The sequence below is a fragment of the Rhipicephalus microplus genome, chromosome 1, assembly GCF_043290135.1.
Source record: "Rhipicephalus microplus isolate Deutch F79 chromosome 1, USDA_Rmic, whole genome shotgun sequence".
Taxonomy (NCBI): Eukaryota; Metazoa; Arthropoda; class Arachnida; order Ixodida; family Ixodidae; genus Rhipicephalus; species Rhipicephalus microplus.
The window spans coordinates 168,743,165-168,762,434 of record NC_134700.1 but is presented as its reverse complement, the minus strand read 5'-3'; the positions used below and the strand labels follow the sequence as shown (position 1 = coordinate 168,762,434).

At 44.4% G+C, this 19,270-nt stretch overlaps 1 protein-coding gene and 1 long non-coding RNA gene across 2 annotated transcripts in view; one reads left to right on the top strand and one right to left on the bottom strand.

The window, feature by feature from the left end:
• Nucleotides 1-3,703, bottom strand: part of LOC119178569 (tissue alpha-L-fucosidase-like) — a 39,547-nt gene extending 35,844 nt beyond the window's left edge. The window contains exon 1 of the mRNA XM_075887723.1: nt 3,685-3,703. The gene's annotated coding sequence lies outside the window, so the exon portion shown is untranslated. The remainder of the gene's footprint in view (nt 1-3,684) is intronic.
• Nucleotides 1-19,270, top strand: part of LOC142802729 (uncharacterized) — a 174,441-nt gene that overhangs the window by 6,476 nt on the left and 148,695 nt on the right. The gene's annotated exons all lie outside the window — the stretch shown is intronic.

The following is a 19,270-nucleotide window of genomic DNA, read 5'->3' as shown; positions in this document are numbered from 1 at the left end:
ATGCCTAGCCTGCAACACTCGTACAAGTACAGAAGCTCGCGTACCAAGAGGATTACAAAAAAAACAAAACAAAACAAACACCTCGAACGACATCGTATAACGCCGCCGCCGGATATGACAAACATCGCGCGACTGATGTTGGGTCTGCCGTATCGCGAGTGAATCAGTGCCGTTATGCGGAGGAGGAGACACGATGCTGGCACTCATAGCACTAACTTTCGTATACGTCACCGACGCGGAACGCGTTCTGCGAGCTCGTATAGAGGAGAAATTGTCGAGCAAACAATGGATGACGCTGCTGGAGATATTGTGTGTGCGTGCGTGTGTGTGTGTGTGTTTGTGTGCGTGCGTGTTTGTGTGCGTGCCGTTACACCGGACGTGGCGCGAAGTTGCGTACAACGTTTTCGCGAGTGTCAGATGAAACGTGAGTGAAGGGCATGGTCACGCGTTTTTGTACGCTATGTAGGCATGACGAATTGGAAAAAAAAACATAGCGAGATTCAGTACTCCATACGTAGCGTCGGTAATGATGTTGCGTTAATAAGAACAATACGTTTCGGCATAGATCTTTGGCGCAGAATTTCCGCCTATGCACATTAAAGGAAACGCGACGTTCTTACGTACGCAATGACGTCGTGGGCGCTACGTACTGAGTACCGAAACTCGCTAATCTATGAAGGCGCCATCGCTGCAGTTGAGGCTTGTTAGCGTGCGGTTGTATAGGTAAATGGATTATGAATAGTGCAAGAAAGAATAAAAGAAACGTGAAAACTAGTCTGAACACCACTTGTGACAACCTTCAATCCCGGAAACTACGACTACGCAGGTCTCGGTGCCAGCACGTGATATATCCAACAAACTCAACGTGTTCACACGACCTTTTCAAACGCGACCTGCTCAATGTCAGCATTTGCAGAAAGTGTCTTCAGCAAGAAAGTCAATCGCATCAATTAAAAGCACTGATGGTGCCTCTGATTGATAAGCCTGCCGAAAAGAGTAGCTTCCTAAAATTGGACAAAATCAAGTTCTTTCCTATCCTCCGCGCTTATAACTATTTATGAAGGCACAATAATTAACAACTGCTACCTTGCGACGTTTTAAATATAAGCTATGTACTCTATAGCAGCCCCGAACACAAGGATTGCGACGTGCACAAGCCGTGCACGGCACGTTCACTACGTCGTCACAGAGAATGCTTTGTTACATTGACGGAGTCAAAGTTAAATTTCATTATTACTTACAATTCAGTGAGAACGGCTGACAGGAAGACGCTAAGTTTTAGTGAGCTCTTCTTGAAGTTAACATTGAACTTACTACGGAATCATCAAAGCAGGTTCAGAGTCGTGCACCGAATGATGTGCGTGAGTGATACACATCTTTTTCTGGCACAGCCATACTCTATCATAACTTTGTGATGCTTATGCAGTGCCGGCGAAAATATATATCTCTCGTTGCAGCTTATCAGGTCTTGGCCGTATTATGCAGTCGCAATAATGCACCAAATATATTGTTACGTCTACGAGAGGGGTTTATTCAGAGCCGACGTAACGGTCGACTCGACGGTATACAGCAGTGAACACGCAGCAGCGAGCTCTTGCTTGTTTGTTTGTTTGTTTGTTTGTTTGTTTGTATCCTCTAATCCATGGCTCGTACCCACTCTGGGGGAATGGCCAAGAGAACATATAGTCTCATATGGACGATAACTGCATTATTGCTTACAACTAAAAAAAAAGGGGGGGGGGGGGTTGGGGGAGTTGTATAGTGAAGACAGTATGTTAAAAAAAGAAAGAAAGAAACCAAAGATTTAGATAGAAAAAAGAATCAACAACAAAGTAGACACTAATAGCTACAACTTGATTTTAGGAGCCGACAAGACAGCTGGTTTTGCCAAACCCGATTAATTTGGTATGTCACGGATTTATCCAGAATTGAAAATTACTTTTCGACCCGTTTTTTTTTTAGTGGGGGGGGGTATCTGTTAACGTGGGCTTTATGTTGAAAAACGTTTAGAGTCTTGAATAAAATTACACACCACATCGAATGCATCTCTGTGGCAATTTCCCAAAACAGAGGCACCAAAACTTAAAACATTTTCTGTGGTTAAATTTAAACCTAGCTTCGCAAATGGAATATCTAAATGTCGTTTCCTAATTAATGCATAGTTACGACATGAGCCAAAATAATGTTCAATAGTTTCTGATTCTTCGCAGAACGGACAAAGGGGGGAAAGTGTCAGACCAGCTCTGTGTAAATAAAAATTTAATGGGGGGACACGGCACCGGAATCTGGAGATAACCACCAACCGAACGTCCTCTTCTTCTGCCACCACCATGTTCTCCGCTACACAGGTGCACATACCTAAATTACACATGTGGTAAGAATATATAAAGACGCATTCAACTCGTCGCATAGCCAACATCGGCACAGATACGACATGGGCAGATGATATTCCAAGTCCACATGTCCCGATGCCCAGTTCACATGTTCCGACGCTCGAGTAATTCATGCACGCGTGGATAGCACCGCTTGAGGTCGTCGTTATACGTTTGAATCAGGCACAAAAGGAACGCGATACTTGATTGTTGACGTCATCAACACTCCAGAAAAACTGTGGCATGTCGTCACTTTCAGTGTTATCGAGCTTCGCCTGATTGACACAGACAGGGCGAAAAACAGGCTACATGTTCATTTTCTCCATATCTGCGACATCCAAAGGGCACCTCCGCATTCTTTCATGTAAGTGCAGTTAATCTGTAGCTGCAACGGGTTAACAACTATGTACGTACGCGCTGCGTATATATGCGTCCATGTTTTATCTCATACATTCTGATTTCGAAGTAATCTCTACACTTTCGTGTGACGTTAATTTTGCCACAGAAAGAATATGCAATAACAGCCATGGAAGTCTAGTGGTTTTCTGCTCCATTGCTGACCAGCAGATCGCGGGATCGAACGCCGGCCGCCGCGAACGAATTTTCTACGGAATCGAAAATGCATGAGGCCCTTGTATTCAGATTTAGGTGCGCGTCAAGAAACATCACGTAGTCGGATTTTCCGAAGCCTGCAATGTCTCTCATAATCTCAAGGTGGTTTTTGGGACGTTAAATCTCGGATATAAATATTGAGAATATGCAATGTAGCGTGGAACGCAGTGCTATTTACCCAATCTATCCAAAATGCGTAGCACAGCTGCGTGGACTGTGCTGACGTGGCTGAAACTGAAACTCCAAGAGCAGCTTACTAAGTTGTGTCGGAAGGACACTTCAGTGACTAAGAAACAAGAGGGAATTTTCATGCACCTATCTCAAGGCTTCTTGGTGCATACATACATTAAGATGCAGTAGTGAGAGTGTGGTTAATTTGGACATAAGTGACCTCCTTATTACGAAAAGTTGTTTCTCAGTCCATTGAGAGCAACACTAGCTACTTGAATTAAACCGTTGAATAGGGAATGCCGATTGAGCAGAGACGTGTTGGCAAGAGGACTTCTGTATAGGGATGCGTTGACTGCAGCGACGTCTAATAATCAACTGCTCATGAGTTGTGCACTTCGTGCGCCTCGGGACAACAAAATACGGGACCTTGCATGCACCACGTTTTTTTTGCGTGCCTCGATACCTTGCTCTGCCTCAATACCGCTGGTCAACGGTGTTGCCATTAAGAGCCATTTACGCGTCTACTCACCCCTGAATTTGCCCCGCGGAGCTTGTACAGGTGTGGAGCGCTTGACTTCGAGGTCCAGCTTATGCGATGTCGATGATAATGGCATTACGAACTCTGGCACGCACCCACTTTGCCTGGTCGGCCAAGAAATGTCGTTGCTATAGAGCAAAAAAAGAAAACCTCTAGGGTTGCGTTACTTTTGAGCAAAAGAAAAAAAAACGCTATATTAAGAGCAGTCAGCATGACCAGAAACGTCCGGGTAAGAAGTAACGAAATATCACTATAATTACGCTTATCAAAAATTTAAAATATAGTATAAGAAAATATAAGGAAACCACAGAAATAGAATGAATCGGGTAGATAGTGCGATACAGCGAATGCATACATGGCAATGCCAGCGTCCACACATAGATTGCCACAGAAAGATATACATTCAGAAGAGTTCTGTGAGAAGGAAACCATGCCGCGCATCACCAAACATTAGAAGAAATATGGTCTCATAATATATTATGTATATATGCAAAAAAAAAAAACATGGGAACGTAGGCTGCGTTAGAGCCAGCTATGCTATAGTACATACATGTCGGAAAGCGGCCGAGCAATTCGTGTAAAGAATGTAGATATAGAAAAGTAGTACACGGTATATACTTGGCTACTGGTCTATACTTCTTTTTAAGATGGCTTGAAATTTGTCAGACATAGGAGTGCGCGAACCTTGTTGAACGGAAGTTGTGCACGCAAATAATGGATGTCGTTTCACCTACCCGGTTTGAGTAATTGTGTAGAAACCTGGTAGCTGAAAGTAAAGGGAGAAATTTTAAAGGTCCACGTTGAGAAGGCCGAAGGTTCAACAAAACGAATACTAATGCTAGCCACAGAAAGAGCTAACCCGCCACAGTGGTCTAGTGGCTAAGACGCTTGGCTGTTGACCAGCAGGTCGCGGGATTGAATCCCGGCCGTGGTGGCCACATTTTTAATGGAGACGAATATGTTTGAGGCCCATGTGCTTAGATTTAGGTACATGCTAAAGAACCACAGGTGGTCGAAATTTCCGGATTCCTCCACTATGGTGTCTCTCATAAACACATCGTGGTTTTGTGACGTTAAATCCTAACAATTACTAGTATTAAGATAGAAGTTAAGCAAGAGACGAGGTGATTTTTCCTTGAGAAGGTTGCGCGGTATCCGTCAGCTCGCATTTCTAAAAATGTCTTTAGGCTGGCTTAGTGAACGTGTAGTAAACAGATATCAATGGTGTTCATGCGCCCATAGCGCCATCAGGTGTTGTCAGCGTCTCGGTGGTGGCCCCGCCGCGGTGGTCTATAGTGGCTAAGGTACTCGGCTGCTGACCCGCAGGTCGCGGGATCAAATCCCGCCTGCGGTGGCAGCATTTCCGATTGATGCGGAAATGTTGTAGACCCATGTGCTCAGATTTGGGTGCACGTTAAAGAACGCCAGGTTGTCGAAATTTCCGGAACCCTCCACTATATAGGCGTCTCTCATAATCATATGGTGATTTTGGGATGTTAAACCCAACATATCAATAAATAAATAAATAAATAAATAAATAAATAAATAAATAAATAAATAAATAAATAAATAAATAAATAAATAAATAAATAAATAAATAAATAAATAAATAAATAAATAAATACATAAATAAATAAATAAATAAATAAATAAATAAATAAATAAATCAGCGTCTCGGTGGTGATGAGGAAGAGAACGATGACGACGATAACAACAATAACAACAACAATAACAATAATAATAACAACAACAATAACAACAATAACGAAAACAACAAAATTTTAGAGACGGGAGGGCTACTACTCAGGTGGGATATTGTTTGGAGTCTGAAGGCTGATCATTTGAGATTGAAATAATGGCAGCTGTCACTCTGTTCGCTTCCGTTCGTTCCTTCAATTGCAGAACTTCTGCAGAACCTCGTTATTTCTTACATACTGCAGCGTGATGCTTTATGCTCATACCCCTTTTCAAGTGACTTCGATTACCCCGAGAGAAGAGTTAAATTCGTTGCTGACATTGCCGTGAACGGACCTGAATATGGATCGGCCGTCTTTCCATGAGAAACTATCTCTAAAGAAGCACCTAAAAAGGAGTGTCCGCTTGTCGAAAAATCCAGAGGTTTATACAAGTCAGTTTCGCCTGTTTGTGTTTAGTCTGACTTAAATAATAATACGCTGGTCATATAACGTGTTTTATAACATTCAATGGCGATTCATGTATAAGTTCAATCTTCTAATGCTCCTAAACATCTGAATGGCAAAGGTGCTGAGTGCCTTCGCTGTTATGAGGTCACGTGAGGAAACCAGCAAATAAAATTATATAAACAGCGGCGAGCAGCCGATTTAGGAGTGCTCGAATCGGTCAAAAGTGTAGTCGGCTCTACGAAACGCTGGTAACAATGCAGAGGTAAGCATTCAGCAAACAATTGTATAAAGGAAGGCAATGCTCCCCCACCTAAAATAGGTATTGACCATGATTTTAGACTATGCCTTTAATCGTCTATTGCTGCCAATCAGAATACCAAGTTTACAATAGTTCAGTTTGAGATCGCACAGTGTCAAGGCAAGATAGCTGGATTCCGCGCGAGAGAGACTGATAGCGTTTTCAGTATTTTAATAAAAAGCTATCTGACACTCTGTTTTTCAAGAAGCCGACGAATGTGTGCTAAATAAGTTTAGTTCATAATCGTTGCTGGTTCACTTTACTTGTCGATAGAAAATTTCTGCACGCACGCTTTACATTCAATCAAATTCATTGAAGGAGCACTTATTTGAGGTACTTGGAAGGACGTTCAAAGGAGGGTGCTGCTGTACTTCCGCACGGTGTTTTATTCGTACCAGTCGCGGAACTACGTTCCGAAACCTGGTGAACAAATCTGGTGGGGTTAGCGAACGGACGCGCCACTTGTTAGCAATGGGAGAACGACAACTGAGAGCCGCACACCGCATCCCACAGCAATCTTCAGGGTCCCTGAGCTAGTTACCGCGGTAAGAACTACAAAAATCATTCAGAAGGTTGAAGAATGCTGTGACCACAATAACGTTTGCAACTAGAAAACCGCAAACGTAAACACGCCGCTCGCGTCCTCAGCCCAGACGATTTTGTGCAACGCAAAACACAAAAAATGCCGTTTATTAGTTTTTTCCACTAAAGATAGGTGACGCAACCATCAGCAAACCTCTTCATTTTGGCTCAATACCGTGTCCGGATTCTGATGAACTGAACCTACGGGGAGTTGAGAACTCAAGTCGCGAGATTGCTATCGGAGGGTGCAAACTGAGGCCGAGCTGTGCCCGTGGACAAGAAAACGACAGACAGACTGTGCTCGGAGTGGTGCTTCGATTTCCCACTTCACATCGCTTATTCAGCCAAACAATTCTTTAGCCTCGACAAGAGTTGGGTAACTTGTCTGTGCTTTAGTCTTAACGGCTACTCATGAAGTGTCCTTGAGAGATCGGAAGATGGCTGAGCCGTGCTTTATCTTACTGGAACGGAGCCGTGACGACGGTCAGATGGGCCCTGAACCAGAGATTTTATCAAAATCACGCGCGTGGTGGTGGTTCGACAATCGCGTGTCACCCGGAACAGAAATTAAAAAAAAAAATAGCGAACTTTATCCACGACAATCTAGGCTCTGACCGTAGAAGCACCCTTGGAAGAGCCACAACTACACGACGCAGCACTTGGCCGTAGTAGTCGCCTCTGAACAGCTTCGAAACGAGAAAACACTCTCTGGCTTGTTTAGTTTTTGCTCGCGTAAAGCAATATTAGTGTTATGTCTTAAACCAAGTTTAATGATATGAAAGAGACATAGAAGGTGGTAAGGACCGGGATGAGGAGTGTCTTGGTGCGTTCACAAGTCAAACGCATGTTTCCTAAATTTGGCCACGAACGACCACCTCGGTTTAGCAGATCACTGGGCTCCGCTTCAAAAAAGACAGACGTTGTTGGCACAAAACAGACACCGGGTGCTTCCTTGATGACCCAGGGTCATGAGGTGTCCTTCGTCGGGCACAAGATGTGATCGCGACTCATGGTGTCTTCGTGGCCGACAGTGCTGTCACGTTTAGAAACTGATGTTACGTTTCTCGACTTTCGTCCCACTGCACTGGGAATAGAACGGTACACGCTGAGTGACCTATAGATCTGCAGGGACGCAACGTCTTGATGGGCTTACGCATCAAGGAGCATGGAAGTCTTGTGTATCTATGTCGTAAGCTCTAAGGTGCGGTAGCTGGATTCAGAGCAAGCAAAGAGAAAATGGAAACACAAACCTATCCTGTGGCCTAGATTGCAAATACCGGCTATGTGTATTTAGGTTTGACTTTGCGGTAACTCGTTTTTTCTGTTTTTTTTATTCCGTCTTGGTTCATGTTATGCTTCGCTGAACTTCGGGGGAAATGTTTGTAAAACATTGACTTGAGTTTACTTTCTTTTGAGGAGGAGAGGTCGCAAATTTTTCATCTTTAGAGGTCTCTTGACAGCAAAAGGATGCCACATTCTCAAATTATATGCTGACAGCATTCACGTGATGTTAGCAGAGCTACAGCTTAATACATCGTGAATATAAATTGAAGGTAGTTGTCTTACCTTTAAAACGCCGGGCTTTTTCGTCTAGGCCTTCCGGCCACTTCTTGAGACAACACATACCATTTCATATCTTTGAGTCAGTTCGGAGGTTGTTTTTAAAGGCTATTCAAAAGGCTCCCTATTCGTAGACAAAAATAGCAAAACAGAACAGACATATAATTTTCCTTTAGCGGTTCCTGGCTGCATGGTTTGGCCGTAGTGTTGTAATGTCCTCATGTATGTCCGACCGAATTCATTTGAACTGAGGTTGATTTTTCCTTTATAAAGAAGGACTGTTTGGTCATGACACTGTCACGAAACCGTCAGTCTCACGTTGTGGCTGCCCATTTATGCAGCTATTGTTGTATACATATTAATTCGAATCATATACATACATATTTGTCTATCAAACACAAATGTAGAATGAATAAATTCTTGTGGTTTAAAGTGTATTAGAAGACCAGACTTATGTATAACTATATATTCTTCTTTATATCTAATTTAGTTATTTTGATACGATAAACATGGTTTAAATAGGCTCTTGCTACAACAATACCATCTAGTACAATCCAGTACCACAAGAACGAGGCAATAAAATATATCTTCAGCGACTTTCGTGTTCAATGCGGCCCTCTTATACTGCTATGTGGTATTTCATTTTTAGGGAGGGAGGGAGAAAGGAAGGAAAGGAGGGAGGGAGAAAGGAAGGATGAAAGGGAGGAAGAAAAGGGAGGAAGAAAAGGGAGGAAGGAAGGAGGGAAGGTCAACCAGATGCGCGTCCGATTTGCTATCCTACGCTTGAGGAAAGAGAAAATTTTGCCCCGTATCTGCATGTAATCTGCAAATGTCTTCAAAAGACGATAGTCTTGCGCGTGGAGAAAGTGAACAAAATATTTATTCGATGTTCTGCGCACGAAAATTCGTGAATGGTATTCTGGAGGCGCTGCGTTAGAGTGCCTCGAGCGTGCAGCGAAGGCGAACGAACGCATCAAGTCACGTCACACGTGAGACATGAGCGCCTTCTGGCAGTTTTCTTAGAAAACAAAGCGCGTGGCTCTGAGACGGGTGCGCGCGCCCGTTTCAGAGGTGATAAGGTGTAGAGCGCAAGGCGACGAGTAGGTGCCACCACCATCTCGTCTTAGCAAAGCGTTGGAAACAGTCGCCTTTTCGTGCAAGTGTTGCATGGTCAGCGCAGCGTGATAAGCGCTATGGTCCTTAAAATTTCTTATGCATGCCTTTTCTTGTAAAAGACGCACATGCACAATATATACGTTTTGTTATTGTGCCCCAGACATGCGCAATAATTGCCTTTGAATTGACAGTTGCACAAGTATGAACGCTAAATATTGAGCAACATTGGCGGGTGCTGCGGATGGGGTCGGCCGTTTCAAGTACCCGGTGCCGTTAATATTGGAGAAACAGACAAACGTACGTACATACATACATGCATACATACATACATACATACGTACGTACGTACGTACGTACATACATACATATACATACATACATACATACATACATACATACATACATACATACATACATACATACATACATACATACATACATACATACATACATACATACATACATACATACATACATACATACATACGTACATACATACACCGAAATTTTTGCGTCGGAGGTCCCTAAGAAAGAGTACCGTTCCTAAAAAGGTACCCCTTGGTTTAAACACGCCGCTGCGTTGGACAGTCATGGACGCAGGATTTCCCGCGTATCCCATTTCACTGCAGACCGTCCACTTATGGTCCCTAGTGAATGTTTGCAAGCACTGGACATAGAGCATTCAGTACACGTTGTAGGGACTCCGCGTACGGTGATTTCAGCCTGCTGACTGCCGACAAACGGGGGAAGTGTGCACGACAGTGATCGAATCACGACGACGATTGAGGTTTCTTGTTATGGCAACTTATAAGTCATAGATTCAGGGTTCACACTTGGCGATGTGCTCAGTGAATCTGCATACCGCTGCGGCTTCGGCAACAGAGGCGAAGCCGCGTCAATTGTGTCCATGCCTTCCATGGGGTTCTGGTATGTACCGGCCATCGCCGGTACAGGAGGTTTTTAGGGCCCTGGATTAGGAAGAGTGAGGGATAACATTTAAAGTAGAGTATGTAAGTAACCTTCAATTCGCTAATGGCATTGCCTTAGTGAGTAACTCATGATACGAAATACAGCTCATTATTACTGAACTGGACATGGAAAGCCGAAGAGTAGGTATAGAAATATTATGCACCAAACTAACATCATATCCAACAGTCCCGGCAGAAAACAGCGCTTTGCGATAGTTGGTGAGACGCTGGTAGTTGTAGAGGAATATGTGCATCTCATTAAGACAGGTAGTAACCATGGAGCCGAACGACGAAAGTGAAATAACTATAAGAATAAGGATTGGACGGATCACATTTGGCAAGCAATCTAAAATTACGAATGGTAATCTACCGCTAACCCTCAAAGGCAAGGTATATAACAGCTGCGCATCTTGCCGGTTACCTACGGAGCAGGAACCTGGATGCTTACAAAGAGGTTTCAGCTTAAATTGAGGATGACGCAGTGAGCGGTGGAAAAGGAAATGATAGTAGTAGCCTTATGAGACAAGGATAGAGCAGAGTGGGTCAGAGAAAAAGCCGGGATTAAGAATATCATAGTTCTAATGAAGAAAAAAAAAAGAAATGAACATGGGCCGGGCACGTAGCACGTAGGCAGGATAACCACTGGTCATTATGGGTAACTGACTAGATTCCCGGTGAAGTAAAACGTACGAAGGGGAGACAAAAAGTTAGGTGGGCCGATGAGATTAAAAAGTTCGCAGCTACAACGTGGCAGCAGAAAACACAAGACCTGTATGATTGGTGTATCATGGGAGAGGCCTTTGCCCTGCAGCGGATTTAGTCAGGCTGATGATGATGATGATGATGATGATGATGATGATGCAGAAGCCATGCACATACAAATGTACGCATGCACGAATACACGCAGATGTATGCACTATAATCGTAAATGTCTTAATTCCATTGTTTTGTTCTACTGTCCTTTACGTCATATTCATCGCAACACGAACTTGTTGTTTTCGCCAGTCCGCCTAATAGCAGACTTCAAACAATATGCAACAAAAGCAGCAGCCGTTGCTTCTCCAGAATCGATAGTTTTAAAGTGAAAGGTGTTAATAGATCACAACCAATGTGCCGTGGTTTGGGTCCACCGCCGCCACCACCGTTGTGCGTTGCCGATATCACGCGAAAAAAGAAACAAAGAAATTAAAAAAAATAGTCTATCAAAGAGCCACGCTGGCGCTTGAAGCTTTTTTGCAAAAACGCGTCACGTAGGGCGAGAAATCGCGTTAACTTATGTAATACAGTGAGGCAAAAGAGTAAGACAAGTAAAAATTACCATCGTGTCACAGGTGTCACACGATGGTAATCACGCAACGAGTGTGTGATTTCGAGCTTCTGCCCGTTACGAAGAACTGACCCATAATTCTTGATCGTCATGAGGCACAACATCAACAAAGTGCACAAAATGCTTCACAGATGTGTAGTGCTGGTCTGCTGAAACATGAATAATGGCACAGTGGGTAGTTCCCTACTTTAAAATAATTATGATTTATGGCATAGTGGATTCGTTGCGTGTGCATTTGCGTTAGTTGCCGCATGGATTGTTTAGAACGGGCTCCACAAAGGCCACTCTTCGAGCTTTCGCTATGACAGTGGACCCGTTACTAACTTATGTCATTTGAATTTTATTCTGTCGAATAATGCAGGTAGACCTTCACGTACAGCTCAAGAAATCCCACATTCTAATCATCCGACGTTAATGAAGGCAAATAAAAACGTGCTTGCTAGAATACCTCTTGAGTATTGTTGGTGCTGATATGTGGGGTTTAACGTCCCAAAACCACCATATGATTATGAGAGACGCCGCAGTGGAGGGCTCCGGAAATTTTGACCACCTGGGGTTCTTTAACGTGCACCCAAATCTGAGTACACGGGCCTACAACATTTCCGCCTTTATCGGAAATGCAGCCGCCACAGCCGGGATTTGATCCCGCGACCTGCGGGTCAGCAGCCGAGTACCTTAGCCACTAGACCACCGTGGCGGGGCTATTGTTGGAGCTGGCTCGTATGAAACAGAAGCCCCTAGGTGGCAGAGATCACGGGCACTCATGCGTGGAAACTGCCAGCACAAGCAATCAGTCGCCGCGCGTTTGGATATGGCGCTAGTCCAGGTTAACTTCCGGCCAGACGCTCGAGTTCTTGAAGTATTAAGGCATGAAACATGCAGACAAGCGTGCGAGGCAGTGATGCTTTGATAAAGCCTCGGGTGTTATATCGAGGTATATGGCTCGTATTTCAGCTCCGTATCTTGATAACGTCTCGCCACATCGGAACCGGCTGCGGCCAGACTCGGAAGGCGACTGATCTCGAATGCTTTGAACGGAGGTCGTGCAAGCGCTTGAAGTAAACGTTGGTTCAAGGCGAGACGTGTTGCGCGATAACGACGTATACTCGCATAACGTTACAATATGTGATTATAAAGACGAAAGGCTGCGCATATTGAAGGACAGAATTCGTACAATCTACTACATCTTGATTAAACCACGTCGTACGCAGTAGCTTACTCTCGCGGAACACTTTATACCAGAGACCTTCGACAGCTGGATACGTGCGTATCAACGAAGCTTGCGGTGGTGACTGCACTGGCTTTTAGTTTGTCTTTTTTTTCTGTCTTTTAATCCTTTGATTTGCGGACTGCGACCTTGGTGCACGTAACTTTCCGCGCCTGTTCACCTCGAAAACTCTCCAGTATTGTAGATTTGAGAATTACGTACGTTCGTGTCGAAGTATTGGTCTCTTCTCCATGCGCGTGACTGCGTGCACGAACGCATCAGACTGCGCCTGTTTAGCTTCCCTAGAATTCACTGGCTATAAACCTATTCAAGAACGCCTTCTTGGGCGGCACAATATTCCTCTTTAGACTGTGCGAATTGGCGTGACCCTTCGTAAATGCACTGACAAGGCTGCGCCCTTGGCCTTTGTACTCCCGCGCGCAGCCCATCATGGCGGTGTGTTTTCCCTCCTGTGAAAAGGTGTATAGCGTTGCGTGAGAGGTAAGCAAAATGGAAGGCCGCGCGCTAGCACGTCGTGATGCGTATAATCATTTACACCCAACAGTAAACGTTTCCTGTTAGAAAAAAAAATCATTCTACGAAGTGTGAGAACATAGCCTCCAATAAAATGCTGCAAGCTGTTGCAGTTATTGCCACCCATAAAGTTAGCCGCTGTATCAGAAATGCCATGTACGAACAGAGTGCAATTCTCATTTTCAGGAAGATTTTTATTCTCAGGACTTTTGCTGTGGGCACTGCCATGGCACTGCCGTCGCCTACGCTGAAGCCTTGGAGGACGTGACGTCATCGAGTGTTTTGCGTGCGAAGACAGCCGTGATGGGACAGCCGTAACAGATGTTGACACAAGCTATGCACTATCGGAAGGGAACCGGAAGTCTATGTGACAGCTGTTACCTGAATTCAAGGCGTGCTTTGCTCAATCTTCTATAGTCAGTCAGGCGCCAATCACACAGCACAGAATAATCACGACCATGCGGTACGTATCCACCGACAGCCATACCATATCTCACAGAAAGAACGTCAAGCAATCAAGGAGCAAGTGAAGTAAATGATTGACGATGACGTTATCCAGTCTTGGAAGAGCCAGTGGTCATCACTGGTCGTCCTGGTCAAGAAGAAAGATGGAACGCTTCGCTTCTGTGTCGATTACAAAAAGCTAAACAACGTCACAAAAAAAAGGCGTTTATCCACACCCACGTACTGATGACTCTCTTGACAGGCTACTTATCTGTCTTCCATAGATTTGAAAAGTGGCTATTGGCCAATCGAGTTTGATAAGCTCAACTACAAAAAAGCTGAATGGCCTGTACGAATTTCAAGTGCTCACGTTTGGTTTCTGTTCTGCGCCAGCTGCCTTCCAGCGTGTAATGGACAGTGTGTTAGGCAACTTAAAGTGGAAAAGCTGCCTTGTTGTTTTCAGCCAGCTTCTCCGAACTGGTTCGGCTAAGACAAGTACTCGAGGCAATCCGATCGGCTAACCATACGTCCAAGCCTGAAAAATGCCACTTTGGTTACGAGAACTTGAAATTCTTTGGCCTTTTTGTGAGCGCGGAAGGCGTCCATCTTGATTTCTAGAAAACAGGTGCTGTAGAAGCCTTCCCAACTCCTACAGATGAGTGTTCGGCGGTACCTTGGGTTATGTGCACACTACCGGCAATTTAGAGGCAAGTTTTCCAAATTGCCGAACCCCCTATTCGAGTTCAGAGCTTCGTTTGGAGCTCCGAACTAGAAACGGCATTCACCGAGCTGCAGCATCGCCTGGCATCACCACCTGTTCTTGGGGACTTTGACGAAAAAGCCGAGACAGAAATTCATACCGACGCCAGTAACATCGGTCTGGCCACACTCGTACAGCGGCAGGAGGGAGTTGAAAAAGTTATCACTTATGCAAGTCGCGCTCTGTCACGCCAACTGCAGCACAACGGAAAAGGAGTACCTTGCCGTCGTATGGTCACTTGCTAAGTTTCGACATTACCTCTATGGACGCATATTCAAGGTAGTGAAAGATCATCACTTGCTGTGGTGGTTGGCGAACCTACTTTGGCCCTTATAAGATGCTACGATGAGTGAGCGATCTTAACTATACGAAGTCCTTCCGGATGGAAGTCAACCGCCACGACGCCGACAGCCACGGCCTGCTATTTTGCACGTGGCGCTGTTAAAACCATACACTCGTGGTTTTCCGGACATTAGGTTTTCGTTTGTTTACCACAAGCGCACCGTTTAGCACCGAGGCGATGCTCTTTCGTGAGGAGGGGCAATGCCACGCGCTTAATCTGCTATCGTGAAATAGGCAGACGAAGACACAGTAGTTTTCGTTCATCTGCCTTTGTTTTTGCTTTCTGCGCCGACCACTATCGGGACTTGGACCTTGTGAAGCCGCCTTATAAGTGTCGCCTTCGTTTTGAACGTGACAATATTAACCTTAATTATCTCCAGCTACGAGCGACTGTTTCTGCTTATGTAAGCTAGACGATTGCACAAACGCAACAATCTTCTGAGTGCGTGTTTGCAAGTGTGTAATCTTCATTCGAATGCACGTGAGATAGTTCCGTAGGGCATAGCTTCCTGTAAAGCTCTCAAACAGTGAAACTAATTTTCAGCGCTTTCGTAGTATACGTAACTTGTGCTACCTCGGAATAATTGGTTAATATAACCAACGGACTTTTGCCTACTAATATAGTCTTTTGGGTGGGTTGATACGTCATACTGCAGTTTTTTCGTGCACTATAAACGGAATTCCCGGAGCCCTTCACTACGGCGTCTCTCATAATCAAATGGTGGTTTCGGGGCGTTAAATCCTACATATTAATCAATCAATCAATCAATCAATCAATCAATCAATCAATCAACCAACCGTGTGCTATAAAACCACAGTTTGTCTGTTGTTCATATCTATTATATGTGGGGTCTCGCAATTAGAGCCCGCTATTGGAGCGAATGCACTCAGCGGACACGGTCGAAACCACCCAAACAACACATTTATTTAACTACTTTTTACATCGACAATATCGTCCGCCGAATCAAATACATCACTATTGATGAGCACGCTAAATTCAACCTTATAGGATACCCCAATACACTCAGTCAACATAATAACAAACGCAAAGTAGCGCAAAGGCTCGACTCACTACGAGGGCCCACGGGCAAGTACCCGCCACGGTGGACAACCGTTCACGCCAGCCACCACACGCCAAAGATAGCCGCTCATGTGCCACGTGCCGCCACATGCCACCGGGCGTCACTACTGGCGCTACCGCGCTAATCATGATGATGATGATGATGAAACACGCTCGTGAGCACAAGGGCCACCTACCACTCGATCGTTTGTGAACCCTAAACGCAGCCTATCCGCTATAGTTACGTGTACACCACGAGGCACAAACAACTTCGCAGAGGTGCATAGCACTCCCACATATATTTGCCTAAATTCCAGCAAGGGGATGTGACGGCAGGTATTTTCTGTGGACATTACTAGTTTTTAGTTAGCTCTGATCTCCACATAGTATACGCCGTCGAATTTCACTTATTACGAAATGTGCCTGCTGTGCTTTTTCAAAAACCTAACCTACGTTTTTGTCGTACTTCATACGATTGAACGGAAAAGTTATATACTTCAGGACTGCAATTGCATGTACGGTATGCAAGATAATCAATCGGCCAGCAGTTAGGTCGTGCTTTTTTGTCTTCTTTGATTGAATTTGTTATTCCCAGTTCTGTCGGATGCCCTGCTACAGCGCCTTGCTATCTGCTGCAGCGATTGAGTTGGCAGGGTATTTCTAAGCAGGGACATTTTCCGACTTGTGTGTTGTCGCATAATGAAGACTTGAATGGTACGTATGTAAATCAAACACATTCCCCTTTAGTTCCGCAGCTGGTGGCTTCAACACTTCTATCAACAGTTATTCTAGCTCCTCACATTCATTCTCTTCTAGATTCTGCAATGACGTCAGTCACTGGCAATGACGAAAGAAAGATATAAGGACAATTTCTTGCATTTTGGTAGAAATCGCATTGATGAATGATTACGAAGGCCTCCAGTAGGCCGGAAACGGATGCTGCAAGGACCACAACAAATAAACGCGTGGATCGACTAGAACAGGCTCGTGCCCCTCCCATATGCCGAGATATTATCTGTGTATTCAGCCTACCTTCTCTGATTGGAAGTGAAGATTCCTACGCCTATTTAGTAAGGTGTGCGCATTTATTCTGGCCTAATAGGTCGGCGTCAGCGATTGCTTATACGTATCTACGAGCTTGTTACTTCGTACACTTGAACTGCGCGTAATTACATCTACGCCCCACTATTTGTATTCTGAAAAAAAAAAAAACCTGAATAATATCATTTGCAAGGTAACACGTCTGATGAGGCCCCAACTCAATTCGTGGGCATGTGTGGCACTCAGATCATTTGATGCTATTTTTGCTTAGTGTGTGAGAGTGAGAGGCTGGCGATGTTTGAGATCGTTATCAGGCCCATCTGAATATTGTCATGACGAAACTAGCAAATCAATCCTATTAATGAGAGACCAATTCCAAGAGTGATCGACATTCTGCGCGTACCATTCATCGCGCCCATGTCCTTCAATGTTCACTCGTACAAACTTTGTTAATGACACGATAAAGATGTGCCGTAGATATATTTACTCGATGATGCAAGATCGCGGCGTGACCTTCCCTCAGGCCCTCGCAGGCGTTCCGTTGGGCTCGGTCAAGAAACGAGGTCTCATGATTTGTTCCCTTTATCAAAGCACCCTTGAACGATGCGTGTTCATTTCCAATTTTTCAAATTAAACGAGTGTCAAGGCCCCTACGTATGATGGTGGTCGACTATTATGTGGTCTTGTACTACAATTACTCATTTAGGCTGTTCGAAGCACGTTAGAGATGACGACGCTTCGTAGCTACTCCGCTTATGCACTTTCCAATGTTGACCTGTTTTTTATTTGCCGAGATGTCTGCCGTCATCAAGATCCACACATTACTAAACAGTGGCAATGAAAGAAGGCAGGAAGAAAACTAATAACAATACTAAGTGTAGAGATTTTGCGTCTCAAAATCACGATGTAATTATATGTTACCACCCAAGCTTCTTTTCATATGTTGCCACCCAAGCTCCTTTTAAGTGTATCCAAAGAAGTAAACGGGCTGTATCGCTTTCATCGAAATGTGGCTGCCACGGCCAGGATTCAATTCCGTGACCTTGGGATCGACGACAAAGCTATTGCAAGCCATACTGTTTTGCACTGGCATGGATGCCCAACGAGAGGCGGTGAACATAAAGTCCCCGGATTTTCCCCTCACAATCTATTCCACTCCCTCCGTCCAACTGCATGTTCCTCATATAGCCGTCATCGATTAATTTCAAGGTTTAAAGGCCTCCAAGAAACAACGTAGCTCACAGAGGCATCGTAGAAGTGGATGTAGTTTGAGATTTGTCGTCTCGTCAATTAATGCGGCCGCCACAAAACGAAAAACTGAAATCATTGTTATCAGGAGCGACAACGCCGGATTTCGTTACCAGTACGCGAGTGCCACTTCCCGAGAAAAAAAAATATTCCTTGTGAAGGAAGGATATATAGTATCCGTTTATAGCGCGTAAGTTTCCTCTACGCTGGAGAATACAAACGTTCGGCGTGGATGAGCTAGAAGCCAGACGGAAAAAGAAATCAAATAGCTGTTACCTAGGAGAGGTGGTAATTCACTGCTCACTATTTATATCTTATCACTTTGCGGGACATCCATCATTATCGGGCTTACTCTGCGCACGAAGTGAATAATTGTTATCAGCAATCGTTTATTTCATGCCCCTATTTCGTCCCTGCATAAATTCAAACTTAACCAAATTTGGGTGCACGTTAAAGAACCCCAGGTGGTCTAAATTTCCGGAGCCCTCCACTACGGCGTCTCTTATAATCATATAGTGGTTTTGGGACGTTAAACCACACATATCAATCAATCAATCAATCAATCAATCAATCAATCAATCAATCAATCAATCAATCAATCAATCAATCAATCAATCAATCAATCAATCAATCAATCAATCAATCAATCAAACTTGACCAAAAAAATCGAATCCGTTTATACGTCGAGTACTAGATGTGGCGCACTCTGGTCCTTCTTTCCCCAGAGCAATGTCAACAAACTGAGCGCTTAAGGGTATACCGTCACTGCTAGCATAACACACGAGACAAAAACCTCTTTAACTGAACGGGGCATGTGAGATTAAACTCTAGTTGGTAAAGCAAAGAAAGAGAGAGAGAGAGAGAGAGAGAGAGAGAGAGAAAAAAGAAAATTCGGCAGATACCACGTACCAGGAAATCGACGTTATGCGAAGCATGCGGAGGAAAG